The sequence below is a fragment of the Lepisosteus platostomus genome, chromosome 2 (assembly GCF_059453375.1).
Source record: "Lepisosteus platostomus isolate fLepPlt1 chromosome 2, fLepPlt1.hap1, whole genome shotgun sequence".
Lineage (NCBI taxonomy): Eukaryota > Metazoa > Chordata > Actinopteri > Semionotiformes > Lepisosteidae > Lepisosteus > Lepisosteus platostomus.
In genome coordinates, this window is record NC_142612.1 from 80,119,081 (window position 1) to 80,145,042 (window position 25,962).

The 25,962-nt window shown below is 41.9% G+C and overlaps 1 protein-coding gene across 7 annotated transcripts in view; it reads right to left on the reverse strand.

Annotated features, from left to right (window-relative positions):
• Window positions 1–25,962, reverse strand: part of nlgn1 (neuroligin 1) — a 226,984-nt gene that overhangs the window by 195,605 nt on the left and 5,417 nt on the right. For 6 of the 7 annotated variants that reach the window (XM_088621697.1, XM_088621689.1, XM_088621682.1 and 3 more), the window contains exon 1: window positions 1,250–1,713. The exons of the other annotated variant lie outside the window; for it this stretch is intronic. The gene's annotated coding sequence lies outside the window, so the exon portion shown is untranslated. Of the gene's footprint in view, window positions 1–1,249; window positions 1,714–25,962 lie in introns of those variants that run through there. 7 annotated transcript variants of the gene reach the window in all.

Consider the following 25,962-nt stretch of genomic DNA (forward strand, 5'->3'; position numbering starts at 1 on the left):
AATAATACTCCACAGTTTGGTCTTCACGCGCGTAGAAAAGCACTTGCCTAATTCTAGTATTTAATCATCCAATTTACGGATCGTTGGTTATGCAATAATATTGACAATAGCCAACAATAACGTTGCCCTCTAGGTTCCGGTCTCCTTAGAAGTTAGGGTGTTTTCTACGCATAAACAGATCCGAGGTTTTGCTACATAATCCCGACTCAATCTCAACTTTTCAGCCTATAAAAGATACTGCTGTGTGGAAAAAAAAAATAATACATTAAATTATACAAATCCATAGTGTTTGGTTAATTAGAACGTTTCTAATAAATAATTTTGGTTCAATAGAGGAATCTTTTGAATTTGATCTCCTTTATCTTCAAAAACACATGCACCTTCAAATGATGAGACCACACTATCTTCTTCACGGCTAGCTTCGAGCCTTAATTATAAGTCAATTAATATCAAGTAATTTGTCTGATTAATTTTAATTAAGGCAGCTGAAAATTGATTTTCCTTCACCAAGTGAGGATGATGTTCTATTACAATTTGCAGAGGAATGAATTACTGATTCTTTACTGCAAAGAATTGTGTTTGGGTCCGTTAGTAAAATCTGCAGGTGGTATTTATAAAGGTCGCATTACGGACTTCTGTGGCGATGGTATCACTACTAACAAAAATCCAAACACACATCTACACTTTAAAAATCCTGATTTACTTATTTAACAAAAAGTGCACGCACGCATTATTTTATACCCAGTCCGTCAAGCGTCTCCCACCCAGAGCATGTCCCTCTAAATGTGACCGGAATATCCAGATGTATCCTGCACTGCTGGAAAGGGAAGACGCAAATAACTTCGATGTTTTTTTTTCTTTTTGCTGGTTCGTTCCTCAGGCACAGAGAATAAGACCTTCAGTGTTATACAAGCCCAGTTTAGGTCTATTTTTACCTCTGCTACTGTATCAACATGGTTACAATTCGAATTACTAATACCTCCAGTGTACAAACTTCCTTCAAACCAAAGAATAACTTCATCTTTTATTTTAATTAATGAAAAATATACCAGCATTTGAGCGACCCTTATATTTAAATTAAGTGTTAAAAAAAACTGAAGTCTACTAATTTCAGCTATAATCGTCTAGGTGGTATGTACCCCAACTGAGGATCGACAACAGTGTTTAGTTTCTGAACCTCTTTTCTATTTAAACATTGAAACACAAATACAAACTTTCATAATGAAGATACGAATCTTTCGATATTTACCATGAACTGGAATCCAAACTCGTTGTCACCTTAGAGAGATTTTTGCAATGGATTTTTCTGTTAATTCGGAATTGTCCATTTCTTTTTCTTCAGTTACACCAGAAAAAAAAATCCCTCAAAAAGCCGAATGAAAAACATGGAAAATCCTACTTAGAGGATGCAGACCGGGTTTCACAGTTCAACATTATTTAGATCCAGCAATTTAGCAGAAGGCAAATTCTCAAACCATTTTCCTCTTCTTTTTATAAATGTAATTAACTCAGAGAATGGTGTTAATCCAATCAGCCCGTGTTCGGTAGAAATGGCCCCAGGCTCAGTTTCTTGCATGAGCCCCTCCGAGATCTCCACTCTGTAAAATGTTAAAGAACTAAAGGATTTTTTCCCCCACTCTTCGCGATTCTGGGTGCATTGCTTGGTAAAATGCCGAGATCTCTTCTTGTCCCTTACACAGACAAGCCGAACTGAAGAGGAACGAGCCGAGCAAAAATGGAGCAAAGGTTCCCCTAGCGGTGCTTTGTAGAACTGCAATAGCTGCTGTCCAGTTTTAAAGAGACAAGCGGTTTTTGGATTCCGTAATAGCGTCAACTGTTGTTACCTTTCTCCTTGGTGATTCAGAGGTACTTTGTACAATTCACTTCATTTGTTTATGCCGTGATACAGATCCTTTTTATATCCATATGACTGACAGTGTGAGTGGATCTAAACCGCATGAATATCCTGAAACCTGTAGATCTTACACATCTAAAGCCTACCCCTCAACAACGACAGTATTAATAGGAACCACATGAAAGAGCAGGAGTAATGAAAACGTATATCATTTAGCGCTTTTAAAAGCAATATTCCTTCAAAAACAGGAAAGCTCATGTTCGATACCATTGCATTTTTCACCTGAGGTCTTTCATCAAACACTGTACAAAGGTTTGAAGGACACCAGAACAGCCAGACAACTGTTATTCATGTCAAAGAGTCAGGTCCTGTTTTAAAGAAGGAAGGTCACTTTTAAATACAGGGTTCAGCAAACTCAAGTCTCAGACAGCACAGGCACCGCGTGTTCACAGCCACCTTCTGACCGTGCAGACATTCTGCAAAAGAAACCAGTGCCAACTCCTTCCTCCGTTCCACTGACTGCAGGTCTGTACAGCTCCTAGAAAGTCACTTTGACCCATAACCCAGCCACAAAGTTACTACCACTGCTGAAATCAAGAGTAAATATGCAAAGAGACGTAAGGGCATAGATTGCTTCAGTAATGTAAAGAAAACAAAAACAACCCGTGGTGTTCGGCGATGAGAAGATGCTCTGCTGCCTGGTGCCAGATCTCTGTGGTGAGATACTGTACTCAAGTTGTATTTGTGCTCCACTGCCTGCTGCACAGCCATGCAATTCGTGTCCCACGACTGTTTCTCATACCTCATCCGCTCATAGTCGCTCTAGAAAATAAAGCCATGTGAAGGTTAAATCATTCCGTTCAATAATTTAAAATATATATATATACGGTCAGATGGATTGGCACGTTTTCCAGACTTCTTTCCTTCGAAAGGCAAAGTCTGCCTCCTCAGCAGGCTCAGCCCCTGCGCACAGCGACAGCGGCGACAGCTGGTTGGCGCTCCAGGAGGCCAACCAGTGTAACATGTCCAAGAGGAGGGAGACACATTAAATCTCATGGAAGAATTCAGATATTTTCCATTAAATGTTATATTTCGCTCTGCAGACGCGCCCCCTCTCACCTCTGGTGGAGGGGTCGTGTCTGGCACGCAGCGCAGGGTGCCCGGGTGGCTCCAGGAGCTTTCCCGGGACCTCGGGGAACTCCGGGAATGCTTCCCAGCTCCAGGTCACTGCAGCTTCGCCCACAGGCTGCCGACTGCAGCCGCTGATGTGCTGCGAGTGCCTTGAGCCACAGGTTCAGTAATCAATATCTTGATGAAAACAACAGGCTGGTTCACATCAAGATGGAAACTTAAATACTACGGCTCTCTCACTGGGCAAGATAGTGTTATTTTACTATTCCAGCTTTGAACTGATGAACTACAGTTTAAAGACACTTTTTCCTGACTGCACCTCATCAAAATATGTACACTCGTGCGGGTTACCGAGTATCATAAATGACAGTCATCAGCATTACTATCACTGGTGGACAAAAATGTTTTAGTCAGTGGAGAATGTTATGTGCTTGGGTTTAGATATTCTGGTTATTTCTGAGAAGGACGCGGCTCTAACCTCCACTACACTGCCTTCCTGGCCTGGTGTAGTGGGGAGAATTAATTCTCAGTTTACAGGACAACCCGCTCCATCTCCTTGATTCCCCTGCTGAGTGTAACCAGTGGATATATCAGTGTAAAGCCTCGCATAATTAAGCAGATGGAGCACTGGCTTCCTGCTTCACCATCTCAATTAAGAATCTTGTCTTTAGTAAGAAAAAAGTCAACAGCACACCGTCTGGTTCGCTTATTCCTTCTTTTTGCTCTCAACTATCTCCCAAACAATTATTTGCCTGCCCTTTGCTCTTCTGTAGAGGGTGTACTGTAGGCTATCTTAACATGTCCTGCTTTGGAATCTCTCTTCCCAGCCAGCCTCACCCCTGCAACGAGGAACACGGAGGTGAGATTCCCAATGGCACTGGCAGTCCGCCCTTGAGAGTATCAGGAAAACAGCAAGCCCCACTCAGAGAGACCGAGTTCCACATGTGCTGGAGGAAAAACCTGCTGGTGATCACACTGGTTTTCCTGTGTTTTCCTTGGGTCAGGCCACATGTTGGGTGCTGCCAGCAAGCACACACAGTGCTCTAACTGCCTCACACGCCTCTCATCTGCTCAGGGAGATGTCCTCACTCAGAGCAAGGTTCTCTCTGGTAAGCTGCAGGTAACCAAAGCTACAGTACATGCACACTTATATCAAGAACTCTGCCTTGCCTCTTAGAGAAAGTCTAAGATGAGAGAAAGTCATACTTTGATTCTGTTCACATCTACTCACCATTTGAGAGCAGAAAGTGTGATATACACTTATAATGGATCGATTTTTATTTAGAATAGATCTGCTGCGTATATTTGATATACAAATATCATATACAGATGAAAGAGTGGTTCGAATCAACTTTCAAATGAAAGGAATAAAGATTATACTTTGAGACTTTAGAAAAGAGAGCTGCGTCAGTATGAGAGCTGAAATGATGCGAAGCCAGGATAAATTCCAACACAGGATCAAGCTCTTCTTCTTCCTACTTAAAAACAGAAAATGTCTGCAACAAAGAAGGTCTTATAATTGAAGTGGTTTTGTTTTTTTTTATTTTGGGTGAGCACACATCCTGAAGTATGATAAATCATTCTCTAGAAAGCAGAGGAGTTCTGTTGGCTGGGACTCATTCAGCCATGTCAAATTTGAATAAGAAAATAATATTGGCAGAGTAAAGAGGATTTACCAAAAGCAAAACAGGCACATGCAGAAACACAAAACAAAAAGATTATTAAAATGTATTAAAATTACTGAACAGCAATTCACGCAGTTACAAAATATCAGTTTATGCCATAAAACAGCAGCTGATTAATAGAAAAAAAGTCTTGGTGCCTCCAATCTGAAAAGACAAGAACTGCATTGAATTCTTAACTATTAATCACTGCTGAGAAACAGAAAATAATAAGCAAGTTTCTTAGAATCTAATATCATAATCCACCAGGAGTACTGGCTTGCAGTACCGAAACATATTACGCAATACCTTCATAAACATGAATCATATTTTCCCTATGGGTTCTCTATACGTAGTTCTCCTTGCTAGTTAATTTCATTTATTCTTTTGTCATATTACACCATTATTTATTCTCCTTAAGGAAGACTTGATAACAATTAGGAATTATTAATACTGTATGTTATTATTGTTGTTCTGTTGTTGCTGTTGACTCAGACTGATGACAAGGTGGATAAAGACATCAAACTCAGCTCTGCCATCTGGGAAGGTAGCAGGCTGTTATAGAAGCGAGAACAAATTATTTGATATCATCAGACTGTAACGAATCAGTGGACAAAACAATATGCCTACTGCAGAGGCCAACTCTGAACATCAACTACAGCAGCCAGGACCAACTGCAGGCAGAGCTGGCAGAGGAAATGAGCAATGAGATATAAATGATGACTTTCATCTCGCATGTATGGGCTGTGGAATTCTAACATCGGCACAGCTGCTGCCACTCCTCTGCATAGGCAAGAAGGTGCCAATCTCACCCCTTACTTCAGGAGCAGCCCAGAGGATTACCTCTGTTCTAGCTCTGTAGCACTGATCCCACAGGTACCCCCGCGACACCAGTGCACAGATTCTGAGGAGCTGACGGAGCCTGGCTCATGTCCCAGCCAGCGATTCTTGGGTATGTCATGTTAAAGCAGGGGCCCTCAGCTGGGGGGCCGGTGCGTCTGCTGGTCTCCAGGTGTCTTCAAAGCAGCAGCACCAGAGCGTTGAGTCAGTAACGAGCTGATGTAGGTTTCTGAGAGGGCTGCAGGACTAAAGAACCTGAAGAAAAGCACCCCTAGGAGCAGAACTGGGGACCCCTGAGCTAAAGAGTCAGCACGTGGGACAATTTATACACCCCGCCTTTTGTAATGGCCAGACAGCTGGTGATTTCTTAAAAGCACTGCAGTTTTCCCTTCACTAGAGCTGTCCAGGGTGCTGAAATATATCACTTCAATGGCTGTGTAAATAATGGCAAAGAACTTAATTTTTTACCAGAAAAACCTTATGAGGACATGAAGGGAGCCAGGATAGTTCTGCTGTTCTGTTGCACAGCTAATCCAGCTAATGCATTTCTAAAGTTATGTTTAAATACTTATAAATTCCACATTAGTTTCATCTTTGTTTTTGAAGCACGCGTTATATTTTGCTCACTTTTAACCTTTAAACCTTCTTTATTGCTTCCAGATGAGGTTTTGAAAAGTGCCTTGTTTATGTGGTCAGACCTGAGCATGAATATCCTTTTTTTCCATTATACTACCAAATAAGAAAAACTTGCTTCAGTTGTGATCTCAAATCTGTTTGATACCACTTTCTTAGTGCTTTTGCAAGTCCCAGTGTTCATTCTCCCTCTACAGTAAGTAACAAAGATCTGGCTTTGCAATACCTACGTTTAATTCAGCTACAGTTTATTCCCTTTTATGCACAAAGGAGCCCTTAGGGTTATCTGGATGGCTGGTGTTGAAAATGTACTAAATTACTGTGCAGTAATTCTTGTTGCTGGTCGGCGGATAATTGTCCGTTTCCAAACAAAAAAATCATCCTTCATTGATCGATAAAATTCACAAGAATCGCTATTAAATGCCGCAGAGTATTCCATTTGAATGTTTTTTTAATAACCACGGTGATGGACTTGAAAGCAATGTTGGTATGAAATTCAGTTTAAATTGTCTCAACCTTGTTATTTTGTGCTAGTGTTATGTCTGTTGTAACTCGCCAACCCCCTGACCTGGAATCTCAGTGTGAACGAGGCTCCGTTGTCTCTGTAATAAGTAAAATAAATAAAAAGTATTTCAACAGCATGGATTTCAATCTCGGAACCTAGAAGAAAGTGGAAAGCGTATTAACTTTTTGACCTGGATTGTTCGCTGAATGATGAGTCCCACTGTTAGCTACCAATGTAGCCAAGCATTTGCGAAGATATTGGGATATGTCACTCCTGAACTCCAAGGTCTCTCATTGTGCAGAGGGGATCACATTATCTAGGTTGTCAATAAATAAAACATAAATAAAAATAAAAGAGTAACGTAAAAATAGTCTGGACTGAGGGAAAGCCCCATTTTAGTAAGTTTAAATTACAGCTCTAACTACTAACTCACCAAAAGTAGTTCTGCCACATTTCCTTCTGCAGGGGATATATATTACATAGTAGACTGTCTGATACAAATCTTTTGGGAATTTTCTCAAAAAAGTGGGATGTTCCAAAAAAGTTTTTTTTTTAAATCAGGTGCTATATCAAACATTTTTTCTGTTCTCTTTATTCCTTAACAATTCTAAGTACGTTAACTGTAGATTTTTTCAATGTATACATTTCACACAATTCTATTTTCTCCAGAATAGTATTATCCATTTACCCAAAGTACAAGATCTACATCCTGAAGACGGAAACTGTAAAAGGTGTGTAAAACACTTTTAACTGGATTTTGCCATGAAAAATATGCTTTCCTGTCAAAGACCATTTGTCTGTTTTTAGAAATTTGATACATACCTAACACATCTGTACTTCATAATGAAATAATACACTCCCAAAAACGAGAATGCTGTCTCTCCAATATTGATTTTGTTGTATATTATCATATTTAGACTATTTGAAGAAAGTGGGATGGAAAGAGAAAATCTTTACAATTGCCAGTACATGCTGTTAATTAAATTATTGACTGATTGTGCAGGGAATGAACAGAAGAATCACAAAAGCCACTGTATGTATTAAACACAACATCCATTAGAAATATCAGATGTAATCATTAGAAATTAGTAAGGATGAATTTGCAGCAAGCAAAGAAAAACTAAAGAAAAAAATCCTTTTTGAAAAGTAAGGATTTGTTTTTCCTTCATATATGTGTTTCATACACATAAAAACATCAAATACACTTCCACACATTTTAGAATAACATCCTATAACATCAGTAACCATGCTAGCATGTTAAGACAAGCTACAAATGAGGTGTTGCTGGTAAAGATGTTGACAGATATACAGTAAGAAGATTACAGAAAACACCAGGACAAAATGTTTCTTTGAAGTACTGTATTAAAAATGTTTTTTTCCCCACAAAGTGCAGCTTTATTTGTACAGCTCATGCAATTTCAAAGGAAATTTATATTGTAGAGTTTAAGTGTTAAATAAAGAGAAATAGCTGTTACCATGGCATCCATTTTACCTTGGTGCAAACTCAAACAAAACTGAAACAGCCACCTCATTTATTAAGGCAGGTAACCACTTATACAGCCAATAGTGTAAAACCAGATGGTCGAGGTGTCAGCTGCTGAGATCTGTACTGAACGTACTGTATTTAAGAGAAGTTTCTAGAGGGGCCACGGAAGAGTTCAAGATTTGACTATGTCGTGATTTTAATCTAATGAAAATGGCGTGTGTTCTTTTGTGAAAGAAAAGAACATCAAATGATATCTGAAAAAAAATGATATCTGAAGGTTGTCTTGCACTCCCTCAAGCACTAAGAACAGAATCAAACACACCAGGTCAGGGAGAAAACAGACCCATCCCTGGGCTCAAAGGAAAGCCGGAGACAGGCAGGTCGAAAGAATGAAATCTCTTTAATGTAGAAGACAGGTTTTGAGGGCATTGCATTTACATTTCTAAACAGGTATTGATAAAGACAGCCCACCCCAACAGATAAGGTATAAAACAAAGGGGGCATGAGGACAGCTACTGTAAGTGCAGGATACTGAAAACTGAAGACTAAATTCTCCGCACAATAAACTGCCCAGCTTTTCTCATGAAGCTGACATCCTGGGTCAATTCACTATCAGCAAATGGACTAAGTGTAATGCATTTAAGTTCCTGTACTGATAGTTTTGTACTGCTGCTGGTAAGAAGTGTGCCTGTACCACAAACACAAAGAACATAAATTAAGGCCCATATCACCAACTTTCTGGGAAAAGTGACCTCTGTTATTGTAAATTGTATAACACCTTCACCTTGATTAAATCTGAAATTGTTAAATGGTGTACTGAATAAATTTCAAGCTGAATTTAATTACAATTAGCATTGGTCTCGGCATACAAGCTCTGATTAAGGATTAAATTAATGTATTAATTGCATATGTATACATATGGATGTATTAAATCATTGCTTATTTTATATGCATAAACATTGTCTGCTGCAGGTTAATTAGACAAAGGCTGAGTACTTACAGTCTGAGATATTTTAATAGAAAATGGATTTTAATTTCCCTTCTCACACGCATAAAGCCTGTAAAATGAAAACTGCACAGAAAACAATTTTTATTTTGTACTTTATCAATGAATAGTAGAGGAATCAGTTTGCCAGGAATGTTTAGTCTGCTTTTAGCAGTTGAAAAAGGCACAATGGTTAAATTCTTTTTTCGATTCTTTCTATTTTTATTGACATACAGTTACTCTTTCAACACAGGTTTTAAAACCAAAGGTTATTAGAAAAAAAGAGAATTATCAAAGAAACACAATTATTTTCAAATAGATCTGCTACAGTATGCCTACTAAACAAGTACTGATATTTTGAAAGACATTTCCCTTAATACACAGTCTTAAGATACCCCTGATGAAAATGAGTCAACAATGACTCTGTTATGAGAACAGACTGCATATGACATTAGAGTCCCAGAGTTTATCAAAACACATCTTAATTATTCCAAAAGGAAAGTCCAGTGTGTTCTGATAACCCAACACTTTGGTCAAATGTAATCAGGTTTTTCATTGCTGTAAGTACACTGGTGTAATAGCGCATGATTCCCGAGTGCCTCTTCAGCTGTATTGCCTTTCTTTCATAGAGTGAGCTTGTCTGTTAGCTTTGTATTTGGTGGGTCTTTGCAAATCTCCTGGTAAAGCAGCATAACTCCTACAGAAGAGCATCTGCCAGCTGGACCTTGCTGTGAGATCACGAGTTACAAAGCGACTAAATAACGTGTTCGTCCTGTATTCTTCCAAGACCCTTTGCCTGATTACACAATATTACACCATAGCTTCGCCCTGTTCAATGCTAAGAGTTTCTCCTTTTTACTACTTAGAGTCTGAGCAAGTCCCAGTCCTTGCTTCAAAGGGTAGTGCTGACGTGGATTATGAGGTGGATTGCTATTTTAAATACCTTCCTTGGGAAACGTCAGTGATAACGACTGGTCTCACCCTGCCATTGGGTAGGCAGCTGTTGCTTCCATGGGCTGGAGTTAACAAAACAAAATAGAGCTGGGGACAGGGAAGGAGTCCCGTACCTCTGTGAGCTCAGGAGTGTTGTGGGTGAAATGTGTTTGTGTGCTGCAAGTCTCACTGCACAAGCAATTTTAAATCCAAGTTGAAAATCTCAATTCATGCATCTTAGAAAGCAGTGCTAATGTATCTAATAAATCAGTCCCTGTTTGGTTTAGTTTTATTGTATATGTCATTATTACTATGACATGTTATTCACATCCATTCGGGGTGCCTTATTTAATAGCCATACTCTACGTCATAACTATGACATTCTGCCTGGTTCAAACCTTGCATTACACTTCCAGTTTGCAGCGTCCTTATTTTTTACTTTATTCCATTATATCATATCATAGTAAACTGCTGTGGATATACAATATGTATCTGTCAAAGCAATTAAATATTAATTATAATTATTTAACAAAGACTCCCCCAGCAAAGTCAAAGTAATAATGTTTTTTATTTAGGAAATCGGAGGATGTGTTTCCATACGCCGTGTAGCAAACAGAATGACAGACCAATTTACGCCAACAGCTAAACCTGCATAGAAATTCTTCCTCATTCCATGGCTTGGCTATTAACTATTGCACATGTGGAAAGTACAGTAAGGGGATTAGATTGCAGACTAACGTATCTCCGGTGAATTTGCATATGCTATCTGAGCATGCTGATCCCTGCTGTATGAGAAGCAGATGTAAGGCTTATTCCCACAAAGAGCTCTCCACGAGCTCGTTCTCCCCTCCACGTTCACCCTCGGTCTTGCACACAGGATGACAGGTCAGGATGGGAGTTTACCCAACAAGAAGCCCCTGCAACGCGGTCAGCTGCTTCCTGTTGGCACGTGGCTCAAGCAAGCTCACGTGAGCTGAGGAGAAACATCGTGATTTGGGGAGTCTGCAGAGGGCAGGGCACTCATCCGGCATCTGACATCTTTCTGCTTAGCAGAGCTGTATGCTGTATTTTAGATGGCCCTGATGTATCTAGATTCACATGCAAGACACAGTGCAGATCTGACCCTGCTGCAGTCCACTCCCCCATGTTAGCCCTGTTGCTGTACTGCAGCTCATTTCAATGTAACAGCACATGTAGTGTCTTTCTGTTGCTGCTGACATCTTATATCTTCATCTTTCCCAGACAGACCACTTACCATTTTACACTCAAGGCATATGATTATCTACAGACAAGAGAAGGACACTTCAGCTCACTAAACCCAAATGAAATGAGCCATGACACCTCTAGTTGTAATGACCAATTCATTAAAAGATGGCTGGCATGGACATGACATCATAATTTTACTCCTCAAGCAGGCTTGAATACATATGTTCAGGAAAATGAGATGAGAACTTGTATTTTAAAAGAGCTTCATATTCACCACATGCTTAAAATTCGCATGCTGTCTCCATGACATACTGTAGCGATGCCCTTGCTAACAATAAATGAAGGTGTACAGTACAGGGGTGATGTATTTCCTTTAGTATTGGCTGTTTTTAATGTTGTGAATTTGAAATTTCCTATTCAAAAGAGTCTTTCCATTACAAGTAATTAATTGAATTCCTGACTTTATTTAGCGCCTGGCTGAAATGCTGAAGTTAACTTTTTGCTGTTCTAATGCAAGATACAGAATGGTTATCATAACGTTCCACTGTGCAGAAAGTGCCCCATGGGGAAACATTTTCATTTGAGGTTTTTACTATTCATTTGTTAATGGTCTCTTTATTATAATTTGGCGCATTGTTGAGCGCTAGTCTTTAAACAACAATCAGAAAACCATTTGCAGTTTAAAAGCTCATTTAAGTTCATTTTCCTCTGGCTCTCTCTGATGCTTTAGAGGGATGATGAGCTTAGGCTGAAACAATGGTCTTTATTCCTGAAATCCAGCTCTTTCCAATGGATGCAAGACAGTTACTTGATGATAATGCGCTGGCTATAAGTAGAAAAAACAATAATGCCAGTTTCCTATTCACATCCTCTCAAGTGAAGTTCAAAAGTCATTTTTAGCACAAAAGAACACTGTAAAAATAAAGTTTTTCCTCTAAACCTTTATGCAGAGCTTATAATTTCTGCCTCTCATTCTAGTCATGTTACAGGTGAATACAGTAGAAAGAAATACTCAGAATTCACGCTGTCCTTCCAAACAGCGAGGAGCTAATCCTTACACCTGGAATTGCAGTCTGAACCTGTCAGAGATCTGTACATCTCTGCTGTGATCATTCACTTCACATGTGTGATTTGTCTGTTACTAACAAAGGTGATGGATTTCAGAACTGGAACATTTTCTTTAAAAAAAAACTAATTACATTTGTTCACATTAAATCTGAAGGTATGTGTATACAGTGTAAGATTTGAGATACAATATTACTATAATTCATAGTGACTGTTCATACAGTATGCAAGCTTAAAATGACTTCAGGGAAAAATGTGAAATGCAAAGTCTCTGCACCAGAGTGCTGTACTGCAAAAGAGCGAAGAACAAGGAAACCCATCTCCAGCCTTAAACATGCTTCACTATTAGTCATCTAAAGGTATTGTGGGGAAACGGTTCATAGATACATCTTCTTGAGTTAATCTTCAGGGAAACCCTCACAATTCTCAGAGGTAAACAGAACATTTCACAGCTCTCATGCTTCCATATTTGTGAGTTAACTGGTCCTTCCTGGCCTGAGCCACGAACACTGCTTCCTGAAAGATGGCATCTATCTGTATCTAGGTCACGCATCTCTTCGCCAGGCACGATTGTACCACAGGGCCTGGTCACATGGTAACCAGCGACTCGGCTGCCACAAAACACGAAAAGATCCCAGAGCTACCTGCTCCACACTCCAGCTCTCAATAAGGGAGCAATTTATTAACCTTTTAAAATGGAAGGAATAACCTTCATGAAGCAGGAGCTTGCTTGGTTTCCATTTTGATCATAAGTGTCATTCATCCCATTGAAATAAACCACATTTTCCAAATGAATGTTTACTGAATGATGTGAAGCGAGTGTCTGTTACTGTCATACTTATTCACCATAAGCAATCAATAAGCACTTTTCTCACGCAGGAGAACAGGACACACATGGCCAGCAGTCCCAGTTCCCTGCATCAGCAGCTGACGGTGCTGTGCTGAGTTATAAGGACTGTATAAATCACAGTGGTACTTCAACTCCACATGGGGATTCAAACTTCTGCCTTCATACAGTGAGAAAAGTCAATCTGCCTACACTATGTATATACACATACTTTATTTATATACTGAGAGGTAGTAAAAATACAACAGATACTAATTGGGTCCAATACACATTTGTGTTTAATGTTTTTTTTCAGTCTCTGAAACTTATCTGCACAAAAACATGACTACAATCCATTTCACCTTGGCTTGCACCAAGGTGACTGACGATTTCTGCCTTTTCACTAAGAAAACCTACAGATGCACCTCCCAGTGTGGCTGAAGGGACTCCGTATCTCTGGATTCAATGTCGTACTGGATCCAAAAAGATGACCAGTTTCAGAGCATTACAACAGCACACCAAACACGTGTCGGCTATTCCCTGGAATTATAACCCCTCTGACAGTGTTAGAGAAAGGTGAACAATTCACAATGAAGGTGAAGGCGTCCATGTTTGGAATTTTTTTAGCCTTAAAAAATTCCCAACAGCTAAGAACGCACCCAGATCAATATCCTATTGTCTCCCAGGCAATAGACTGTATCAATATGCCACATCTACCCTTCGTCTGAACGACATTTGGCACTATCATGTCATATCAGGAGGGTTCCTGACAGCCTAGACACTGTGTCAAGACTGTTACCCTGAACACATGATGCACAGTGGATTTGGGGATCCTTTGTTCTGCTCTTACCAAGTTTACTTAGCTCATTTACAGCTCTGCAGCAGCTCTCTCGTCCTCATGTCCCACTGCTGTCTCTCCCTCAGGCTTGTCTGCCAGCTCTGGGGGGTTTCGTCCCTGAGGCTGTAAATGACATGCTCTGCCTCCTCTGTATGAACATTAAACACAGTAACCCATTACCAGAGGAGCACAGCCTCGATTCCTGTCAAAGCAGGAACAAACGCGCCCACCGAGCTGATTTATGCACCTTTGAAACCTTTTACCAGCTACCTTCATCAGTTCATCACCCACATCCATGACATCAGCGAACAGAAAGACCCGTATCAGGAAATACAATTATTTGCTTACATATATATGCACATAAAACACATTCACAAGGACTCCTACTGTATATGGAAATGCTAAACTATATTTTGTTCCCTTTTGAAATTCAATAAAAAGGACTCACACTATTAAAAGAGCCAGGCCCTCCTCAGTTCTGTATCTCCTCTGAGTAAGATTACTAATGATGGTGTCCCCTAAGTCAAGACTCTACAGCTACTACACTGATGACCAGAAATCAGCCTTTTCTGTGGATCTCACCCAGCCCTGAAATGAGAAGGTCAAATAGTGCAAAGAGATTAATTATTCCATGACTTTACCCCTCTTTTAAAATAAAATTCCTCTCAAAAGTAACAACATACTGTACCTGATACAGATTGTGCCCAACATTTGTGAAGTAAGCATTACCCCCCTTGCAAGCTTCCAACAAGTTTTTCTGTTTGAATTTTGCTCAGCTCCAGCCCGCTCTTCCCAGAAATGGGATAGAGAACCATGACTGCTTTCTGCGGGCCCATGGGATGTGTTTCGATGAAACAAAAGATTCGTTAACATGTCACGTACTGAGCGAGGTGTCACTGAGTGGCAGCAGCACAAGACTTGTATGGTGCCACAACAGCCACAAGAAGTGCCACATCTACCACCTCTGACACTTAACTGAGGGCTTTCTGAAAGTCTGCTTCCACACGTCTGCCCCAGACGAATGTAGTGTCATCTGGAAAACGAAGAACAAAGCGCTTCAAATCCCTCAAAACCTATACTTCATCACTTATAACCAATAACCCATGCCATGTCTTTAAGGGCCTTCTGTCCAGGACAACATCCACTAGTCCACTTCAAACAGTGCCCACTAGTCCACTTCTATAACTTGGCAAGCACGCAGCTGTGCTCCTTTCAAGCACAGTGCAGTAAATGGATATACAATGCAGAAGCAGCACCATGGCAAGAGATGTGAAATTAACATGCAAACATACAACACAGGCAGCTTCCACAAGGGCTCTCTTCAAATTCCTTTGCTGCCCTTTCGTTTGCTATTGAGACGAGCTGGAAGCTTCCTGTCGCCGTGTTTAGATCCATTACTCTCAGGGAAGATCAAGCGCAGTCAAGTGCTGAATAATTTAAAAGAATTTCCAGTAGTTCAGTCATTGCGATCATAGCTATTTTTCCTCCTTCACATCACTGTTTTAACAATATCACGACTAACAAATTCCTGCAAAACCACTGTTTGAGAAACACCCATTTCATTTCAGCCTCTGAGACATGTTTTACCTCTGATGGGCGACATTTAGCTCTTCTCCTCTGTGTCATTGCTCTTTTCTGACAACAGAGTAATGAGGTTTAGCTACTTATGGACATTAAACCTGGTTTCCTAGAGAACAGGATATCCCTTCAGCTGAATATGGATTTGTTTTTAGGTATTCAACAGCTCCAGCTTCATTTTAGATGTCAGAGTGAGATTCTTCAGCCCTGTGTAATCTAATAAACCTTGCCTCTGTAACAAAAACCAATCTGTTTGTCCTTGACCATAGTTTTTCTCTTTGTTACCTATTCCTTCCTAAGGCACAATCTGTTCTGGATTTATCATACAGAAATAGAAAGCTCTCTTCCCCCTGTCAATTAATGTTATCAGCCCAGACCATTTATGCGTCTTTACTGTGAGCGAAAGTAGAAGAGCTAATCATGTTATCAGTTGTTAAAAAAGGAAACATTCGCACACAAATGTGCACATATACTAAGATGCATTCTAACGCTAGCTAAACAGAGCTGAAGCTCACATGCTGTACAGGCACACCTGGATCAATGATTCATTAACTAAAAAGATCTAGAGCTGAAATAAGAGTGAGCTTCTTGTTGAAATTTTTTATAGATTTTGAAAGTCTTGTATTTCGTGATCACAGAGGAGACAAGTGGAAACTAACAAGGCGTGCATTAAGTTGAAACCTGAGCTGGAAAAGGAGGCATTTCTCTATGAGCAAATAGGCCAAACAGCCTCTCATTTGTAAAGCTTCTCACATTCTTATGTTAAGAAGTCAGATTCATTTGTGGGTCTCCTTTCTTTCTTGTGCCTTTTGGCCGAGCAACCACAGGAGTCTGAAAGGCCCTGTGCTCCTGGAGGAGTCTGTAAATGAACAGGATACCGGCTGGAGGAATCAGCCCTCTCTGGTGGCTCCTTTCACTTTCACGTGGCTCAATGTGCCTGAAGATGAAAAAAACGTACTTCAAATTGCTTTACTGAAGAAGATGGTAATTTAGGAATAAAAAGTCTAAATTTAGAAAGGAACCAATTGAAAATATGTAAAAAGAAGATGCTTAAATTAAAATGCCTCTTTACAGAGCTGCATCCTTGCATTGAATGCTCTTCTGTCTTTACTTTCAGTGCTTTTCAGTGTGTTGGAGTCTCATACACCCCCCCTCTGACAATCATCTACCCTGCTCCATCCACTTCTGACTAAAGCTATATTAAAACAGCAGCTCAGGTTTTCCGTTGTCTTGTAATAAATACAGCAGGATGTTTGTTTAAGAGCCTTAGGGGTATTAACACATTACGATCCTTCTAGCAAGGTAATTAACCTTAAAGCAGATGTAACAGAACAAAACATTCAGGTTGTTTTTCTACAGAAGCACCACTGAGAGCACCTTGACCAGCTGTTTCACTGTTTGGTTTGGAAAATGCAACGCAAGACCCTGCAACGAATTGTGGAAACATCTGAAAAGATCATTGGAGTCTCCCTCCCTTCCATTTCTGTCACCTATCACAAACGCTGCTTACACAGGGACTCCAGTATAGTAGATGACCCCGCCCACCTGTCAGGATCGTCACCCCTCCTCTTAAGTGCGCTCTGACCCTTTCGTATTTGAGCTTATTGCGTACACCTGCCCCCTGTTTAGTCTGTCATTATTTAAGCCTGGCCCTCTCGCTGTTCCCGGCTCAGCACTGGCAGACGGACGCCCGGAAGCCCGCCTACCAGCAGGTCCAGGAGAGACCCAACGGCATCGGCTTCATCACAGCATCCCGACCATCTGGGTCAAGGGCTCGGAGCGCCTGGCCTCGTTATCCTGTTTTGATCTTCCCGATTCCCTGTTCCCGTTACAGATCCCATTCCAGATTTTAACCTTGTCCGTCTTGGATGTTTCTCCCGGCACCTGGACCCTGGACTGCGCCCCAGATTTCTCCCTCGGACTGTTTGGACTTGTTTGCCTGCCCCACGCCCCCCGAGCACCGGATCACCGTCGTCACGCCCCCTCTGTCAACCTGTCCTGATCCTCTACCTCTTTTCCCTGTTGTCCTTCTCCACTTACTCCCGGATTATACCATTTGCATAGGGTCCTGAACTACGCTTCACGGGAGCCTGGACTGGCTCACTTTACACAACCCCTCCCGTAATCTCTTTGCCCTCCTACCATCTGGTTAAAGATATCGCAGTGTACGGGCCAGCTCCACCAGACCCTGTAACAGCTTCTTCCCGCAGGCTGTCAGGCTCCTCAGCACCCTGGAATCTACTTGTACCCACCCCAATTCCAGAAACAGGGTTTAAATCCCCCCAGTGTGTTGTGCATATTGTATTACTGTATGTATTTGCCCTATCCGCACTTTGCACTATTTGTATCCTGTCTACAATGTCTATGTCAGTGTCCTGTCTGTATATGCACCATGGACCAGGAGCCTCAATAGGGCTAGAATGACAAACAAACGTGAACTTGAACTTGTTCTCCAGCAAAACTAGCAGTATTATCTGAGATCTGGCCTTTACAACTCAGATATTCTAGACTCATGATGCTGTCCATGCTCTCATCCTCAAGTTCTAGTCTCAGTCAGACATGAAAGACTAACAGAATTTCAAATGTGCATGTTTTTTTTTTCACATGACAACCAAACACAAGGCTTAGAAGATGAGACAGTGTTTAAATCCATTTTATTAATTCTGAATTTTGAGTTAACTGTCCCATAACGTTTTCTCCTTGGCTATTTATGGGTGCATCTCAGCTGTTTGGACATGCAAAGAATCTGCCTAACTTGCACTTAAAGTGAAAATCATCAGCTCAGCTATTATCTGCTGACACGCTCCAGCACAAAAACATTACTTATATCCCAAGCACACAACGGACCTGAAACTACAAGTCATATCAAAGAGTGCATACAAGCACCAGAAACATAATCTTGTTATTGTCGGGGCCTTTTCTTTGGCTCCTTACCAGCTTACCTACAATTTATCAGTAGCTTTGATGAAGTTAAAGCCCAGCTCTGAAAAGAATTATTACACAATGTTTTTTAAAAGCCAGTGCTTGCAATGCAGGAAGCAGTTTCTGACTGCATCCCAGACACTGTCAAAATGCATTTTCTATGCATTTATCAGAGATTATGCTCCATAATGTTGATACTATTAAGAGACAAAAATTTCAAAGCACTGCTGGCACACTCTTAGGAGCTTTCTGTATTAATAAACAACAAGGTTTCATTCTTAATGATTTATTTTAGACTGATTTATCTCCCAGTCTTCACCCCAGCTTACGAACGGCTGCAATTGAAAGAGCCACACGCATGCTCACACCCAGAAACCAGAAACGCATGTTCACGCGGATATTAGTATTCCACCACTGACACGATCTCAAGAGTCTGGACACAGCACAACCTCGGTGAATCACTCTGTACCCGGAGGGTGCTGGCAATGTCCTGCTTGGCATGCGATTCACTTGCTGGCTGACTTCCACATGAGCTGGACCATCTCTAAACGAGCAGGTCCTGGAAACGCAGGCAAGGCAAGACAACAGTGTTTGCCTTCCTGCTACAACTGTGCAAACCCGCCACTGGGCCACCGCATCTTAATGCCTTAATGGCATTGAAGAACAAATATAGCAGCACCACCAATACATACCATGACAATGCATTTTGAGAAAGCAAAACCCGACACAGACAGGAGAATTCACGTGCACCGAGTCAGTCCTGGGCGACTCCTCCTGTTCTTGTCAGCGGGGCAACAATGGCCACTGCAGCAGAGGGACCCTCTTTCCTCTTCTACAGTCCTGCTCTTGGCCTCTGCGCTGCTGTGCATCTGCCAGGGCCGCTGTTGAGCCTCTGAGAAGCCCAGGGCAGCCAGGCGCCATTCCACTCATGGGCATCGTGGAAAACTTCGCAGGACCCGAATCCCCTTACATGGTGCAGAGGAGCCCACCCTCCGAGGAGCTAGTCGGGGCCCTGGACTCCGCTGCTGTGTGCCAGCAGTGCTTGGGGCATCAAATCCGAGTTCCAGGAAAGAGGCCGTCTTAGGGCCCTGCGCATTTTTTTTGTTTATTTCTCCGTTTCTCCTTGTTCGAGAATAAAGAGATTTGCAGGAGGTGCCTTCAGGGGGGCACGTCATTCTCCCCGTAGAGACGGTCAAGCAACCCGACAGGAGAGGCCTGTAGGGCTGCAGTCTGAAGGCTTATGTAACCCAAGTCACGCTATGGTTTATTACCAAAGAATCGGCATCAGCAGTTCTAGCAGTGCCTGTAGCACAAGGATCCTCACTCCTGGTCCTGGCACACCCGATGGTTTTCCAGGAGGTTGTTGCTGGTGGGAAAACTGAACGAACAGGTCAGCCTCCACAGGTAGAGTTTCAGATAATAACAGGGAAAATATGAAAACGACCAAGACAACCGAATACAAACATGCCAATAGATAGAACTGTATATCTGTATCCAAAACAAACACAACTTCTATGTGAAATTTCAAAGATTTAATTTTATAATACCACACATCCTTTTATATAGTGCCTTTAAAAGCTTCTCAAACCACTTTACAGTATGAAAAAAACAAGGAAAGGAGATAACAGAATTAGCACAAAACAAGGGTTTAGAATCCAAGGGGCAGACAGACGCCAATCAAATAAACGCCTTTTGAAGAAGGTTTTTAATGCCTGGATTTGAAGGCACTCAGGGAAGGTGACTCTCCGATATCCTTGAGGATAGAATTCCAGAGGTCTGGGGCTCAGCAGGAGAAGCCCTTTCACCCCTAGAGTGTAGACGGGCTTGGGGGACAAAGTGTAAACCAGAGTCAGACAGGCTAAGGCTACAAGGTGAGGAAGATAATAAATCAGACGCGTACTGAGGTGCCAAGCCATGGAGAGCCTTATATAGTTTGTTTCCAATATTATTCTAGGCCTCATGATGATTCGGACAGGCAAGATAAAACCGGGTGGGGTTCTACAGAATTCACTTTTTGAATCCAGACCTCAAAAAGCAAGTGAAAAGCCCCACCAGAACACACATGGGTGGAACAAAGCCACTCAGCTGACACCAGACAGAGGGAGGGATATGGCTGAACACTAAGGGGTTTCAGCAACTTTTTCCCCTTTTCTCCTGCCTCGGCTGTTCCTGTCACTTACAGTGTCAGAAGACAATCACAGCCTGAGATACCTGAAATAATTTGGAGCTTTTACACCGGTGAAAAACTCTGGGCCATCACTTTTCTGACAGAGGAAATCAAGCTGTCACAGCCCTTTTAGCAGACGTCTGTCTATCACCAACATACACCAAAGTTCCTTTGTCTTTGTTTTTGTTCTTACAGCTTCTTATTTTCTTTCAGAAGGCGCTAATTCTGGGCTTGTGTAATAGCACCGTTTATCAAAAAGACTCTAACAGGCTTCAGTAAAGAACATAGATTGTACAAACACTCTGTCATTTACTTCGGCACATGGTTCTCCTCTGCTGTTTTTCTGTATTTATTGTGAGGCTGGATGGATTTTTGAGATTTTAATTAAGTAGATATGAAAAAGGTTCAGGGTTGTGCTCAGGATGTAGATGAAGGTCTGCATCACAATGAGTGAGGTAACACTGCGGGGCTTGGGCACTGATGCAGAAACACTCCAGGAATTAGGAGATATTGACAGATGTCTTAGCAAACATCACCAAGTTCCACACTATGAAAACTCTCGGTGTACAGCATATGCATCTAAAGTTGGGCAGGGATGATATTCTGGAGCTCATCGACATTAATTTTAATTTGCAAAATTGATACACTAACAAACATTTCTGCTACCATCACTACACAGCTTGGATACCTACAAACTGGGAGATAAAGGACAATGCACAAACTTTTTGTTTGGTCATACTGAAGGAATTCAGATTCAACAAAAGAGTCAACAAGCAGGGAAGACGTTTTGTTGCCGGGAACTTCGTGATCTGAGGGTCTGATCTTGCCACTTCCTGAAGCATCACCCATGTTTCAGGCCCTTTGTTCCAAACACAAATTCATCTTTAACAAGATGGAATCTGGACAAGACAAGGCCACAGCTCATCTAGCCTGTTTGGTTGCTAGTGGCTAAATTGTCTCATCCTGCCAAGGCATTAAAAATACCCTGTCTGGGTACCTTGTTCCTTACTCCCTCACAGTCCATAGTTCCTTATTCTGAAGTGTTTCCTGCCTCTGGTTTTACAAGGTATTCTGGTATAATACCATAACGGTTTTAATGGTTTAAATGAATAAATGTAATGTAACAGGTGTTTGACCAGTCCTGAATTTGGTCAATTTGAATTTCCTTTGCCTCTTCTACAAAGTTAATCCTCCTAATAACCTATTTATTAATAATCCTAAAATCTAAACCACTGGTATAAATTAGGAAGAGCAGCAGTCCTTGTACAGATACATACCAATACAATACTCAGGGACTCCACTAATTACATCACCCCAGTCTGAGCGTTTGTGCCTTATCTGTATCCTCTGTTTCCCGGACAATAACCAGTTCTTAGTCTACTGCACACCCATTTCCTTACAAGTCTAAAAACTGTAATTGGAGAATTAATCTTTTATGATGAACTTTAATAAAAAGCCTTTTGAAAATCTGAATATAACATACAGTGTATATCACATCAAACGCTTGATGCGATTCCTGCTGTTGGTTGTTCAAGCACTCTAGTGGGTTATCAACGCAAGACCTGATTTCGATATCCATACCTTTACTACTTAACCCCCACTTTCATTGCAGGTATTTCTTCGTGAGCTTACATGCAATAGCAGGAACGTTTGTTAGGCTATAATACCCAATTCAGTTCGGTTTTGCCAGGCTTCTAACAGATGGATCCTCTGTTCTGGCCAACGGGTCTCACCCCTGTCCTGAGATGTGCTTTGGACTCTGAACAACATCTCATGTGTCCCTTAGAGCCTCAGGCCTCAGAGGAGTTTGTCTAAATTACCTCTAGTACTTTCACGGTGGCTCAGGATCTGTGCCTGTGGCTGGAAGGTTGCCGGTTCCAATCCTGCGGCCGGCAGAGGAATCCTACTCCGCTGAGCCCCTGAGCAAGGCCCTTCACCCCAACTGCTCCAGGAGCGCTGTATAAATGGCTGACCCTGCGCTCTGACCCCAAACGTCTCTCCCTGTCTGTGTGTCTCATGGAGAGCAAGCTGGGGCATGCGAAAAGACGAATTCCTAATGCAAGAACTTGCACATGGCCAATAAAGTGATCTTATCCTATCCTAAACTCCCCGTGAGACCTCCCTCTGAAACTCTGCATGCACCACCCAGTGAGACACCAGGGTCCCGGAAAGACTCATTCAATGCATCTAATGCCCATTTCCCTTTAAATAAAAGATTAAGAATATCAAGTTTAAGCCATGAACCTTGCAGTCCTAAAAGGCTAGAAGAATAAAAAGAAGTTGTTTTTTTCCTAAAGTGGAGGCTTGGCTCAGGTGCTAAGGGAGCTCCTTCTTGTTGACCCTCAATGGCTTTATCGTTCTTTAACTGTCTTCGGCCTTCGCTCCACCTCAAGAGAGGAAAGACTCCGCGAGCACAAGGGATCGCCACCGACAAGCGGCGAGAGGCGCTGTGCTGGGTAGTCAAACACAGCAGCTATTATAACACAACAGAAATGTTTACAGCACAAACCTCTTCAGAAAAAGTACAATGCTTGCAAATTGGAGAAAATGCATAAATTACAGAATGCATTGTTTACATTAGCAAAGCATTACTGTATATACAATTAGAATAATTACATTTAAAGTAATGATGCTCTTCCTGAACACTAGAGATAAACCCTAAGATCCTGAATTAGGCTTATTAGAGCTCAGTTTCAATGCTGAGATGGATTACAGTGCTCACTTGAGTATATTTTATCATTACCTATAAACATGAGATTAAAAGCCTTTTTCATCAGATCAAAAATATCCTCTTTTATGCTCATCCACTATTATAAGCTTGCAAAAATGTACAGTAATACATATACAGTAGTACTGTGTAATACACCGTGTTCAGGGTTAGCAATTCAGACTTCATGCTGTCAGTCTTCAGCATCCCCATGCTCATCATTCTTTGAAACACAACAGAGCTTGAAAATATCTGCTCCATCGAAGAAAGAGTTTAACAAATTTGCAAAAGAAATGTCAATAAAAATGTTGTATACTGTTAATTTTAAACTCAGACAAGAAAAATATCACACCCAAGAGCTCTAGGAAGGTGCTAATTTTAAAGTTAATTCCTCACATCTTATTTCCCATGTCAGAAAGAGCAGGACTGGCTAATCGCTAATAGCACAAGGTCGGGGTGAGGGGTGGGGGTGCTGAACAGGGTGTCGATTCAGGTGAGGGTCAGGGTGTTGGCCGGGGGTGATGGGCAGGGTGCCGATTCATGTGAAAGTCGGGGTGTTGGCCAGGGGTGATGGGCGAGGTGTCAGTTGGAGGTGATGGGCGGGGTGCCGATTCATGTGAAAGTCGGGGGTGTCAGTCAGGGTGTTGGTTGGGGGTGATGGGCGAGATCTCAGTCAGGGGTGACAGGTGGGGTTATGATTCATGTGAAAGTCGGGGTGTCAGTCGGGGGCGATGGCCCAGGGAGCCGTGGCTTGAGAGGCTGTGCAGCGGCAATGTCACAGGTTTCCATCCCACATCCTTGACGGAGAAAAGCCTAATTCCTGATCCCTCTTCCTGACTCCTGACGCCCTCAGACACTGGGCACACCCTGAGTGCGGTGCTCTCAATTTCTCTTTGTCATCTCGCAGATGTCGATTTTTATTTCTACAGAAAACGTCACGGCAAAAAACAGCTGCTCAAAGCTGTTATTATCGTACAGAAATCAAGGGGTATTTAGGCACACGTCAGCATTGAAACATACGGCAATACTTCACAAAAGACGGCAACTGATGTTAAATGCAAATTGAATACTTCCACTGACTGCTTTCAGACAGCCATCCTTTCCTCCTCTTTCTCGGGAGAGCCCTGCTCACTCAGGAAAAACTCCTGTACTGTGACTAGAGACCACAGTGTACAGCTTGTTTCCAGATGGGATGTCACTTCAGTATTTTATGTTTCCTGAGAGCTAGCGCCAAAGACTCCCCATCTATAATGATGCTGAAATGGAACTCTGCCATCTCTGCTCCAGTGATATCAAGAACAGGGTCACAAAGATTATAGATCTTTAATATCTTTAGCCTTTATAAAAATAGCAACATCCATATTTGAATGAAAATCCCTAGTATCTTCCAATATGAACAGTTTAGCCTTGGATTCTGTATCTGCTCTAAAACAACAGCATCTTCCTGCTTCCTTACTTACTACTTTCCATTCCTTAAGTTCTTGTATAAAAAAACATTTTTAAACCAATGACAGAAATTCCTTATCAACTCCACATGGTATTCACACCACTGTTATCATCCCGAATCAAACATTGTAGCGCTCTCAGGTTCACGTGGGTGTGCGCCCTCGCCACTGCCCCCCACCTCTGGGGACTCGAACCCGGGCCTCCAGCATCACTCAACAGGGACCCAGCCAGCTGAGCTAAAGGGAGATCTCCTGTCAGCCTGGCGGGTGAGGTCCCTGCTCTTCACAGGGAAGGGCGGTGACGTCACCGCACTGGTAAGCCGGCTCACACAACCTCTACTGTCGGCCGTATGCGTTACAATATCTATGTTTAAAAGCACACCAAGCCCATCTATTGACTTAAGACACTGCTTTCTCCCTGCCTCTTATTACAGTGTTTGATGCACTACTGCCTTGATATATTGTGTTGCATGTGATAAACATATTTAAATTTCAATTTACGCTTCTTCAGAATTTAATGCACTTTTCCTCAATGGCAGTTTTTTCTCCCCCTTAAGGGAAAACTCAACTCTAACAAATTAAAATAAATTCTAACCACAGCTGATTTAAAGGCCCAGAAAAAAAAAAAAGTACAGTAAATCCTTTTGACTCTGCAGTTCGAATACAAATTACAATTAATTTAATACTCTTGCCAAAGAAATGTAATTGAACCTTTGAAGTTAACATTTATTTTCGTCTTTGACTGGCCCCGTAAACAGTGCAAGTAACCGACACAGCTTGATTTCCTCCCTGCCAGGTCCATGGTGTGTGAGAAGTCGACATGACTCTGTCCTGTGACTCCGCGAGGGCGTAATGGCAAAATGAGCTAATTAACAGCAGACATTTCAAAAATAGGTTTATTCCTAGTGGGTCACAGTGGACGGGAGCCTATCCCAGCAGGTAGAGGGCTGACAGCAGGCCTGCACCCTGGAAGGCACACGAGTCCATCACAGGACCCCACACCAGGCGCGCCAGAGAGGAGACGCCCAAACTCCAATCTTGGACCCAAGAGGCGTGAGGCAGCAGGGCTAACAGGGTCACCATGCCACCCACTGGCAGTACTGAATTAAAGGAAAGAAAAAATAAAATAGAAAGTATGGGCGTTTTCTCCATGGCTAACGCACACGAACTCCTCTCAAG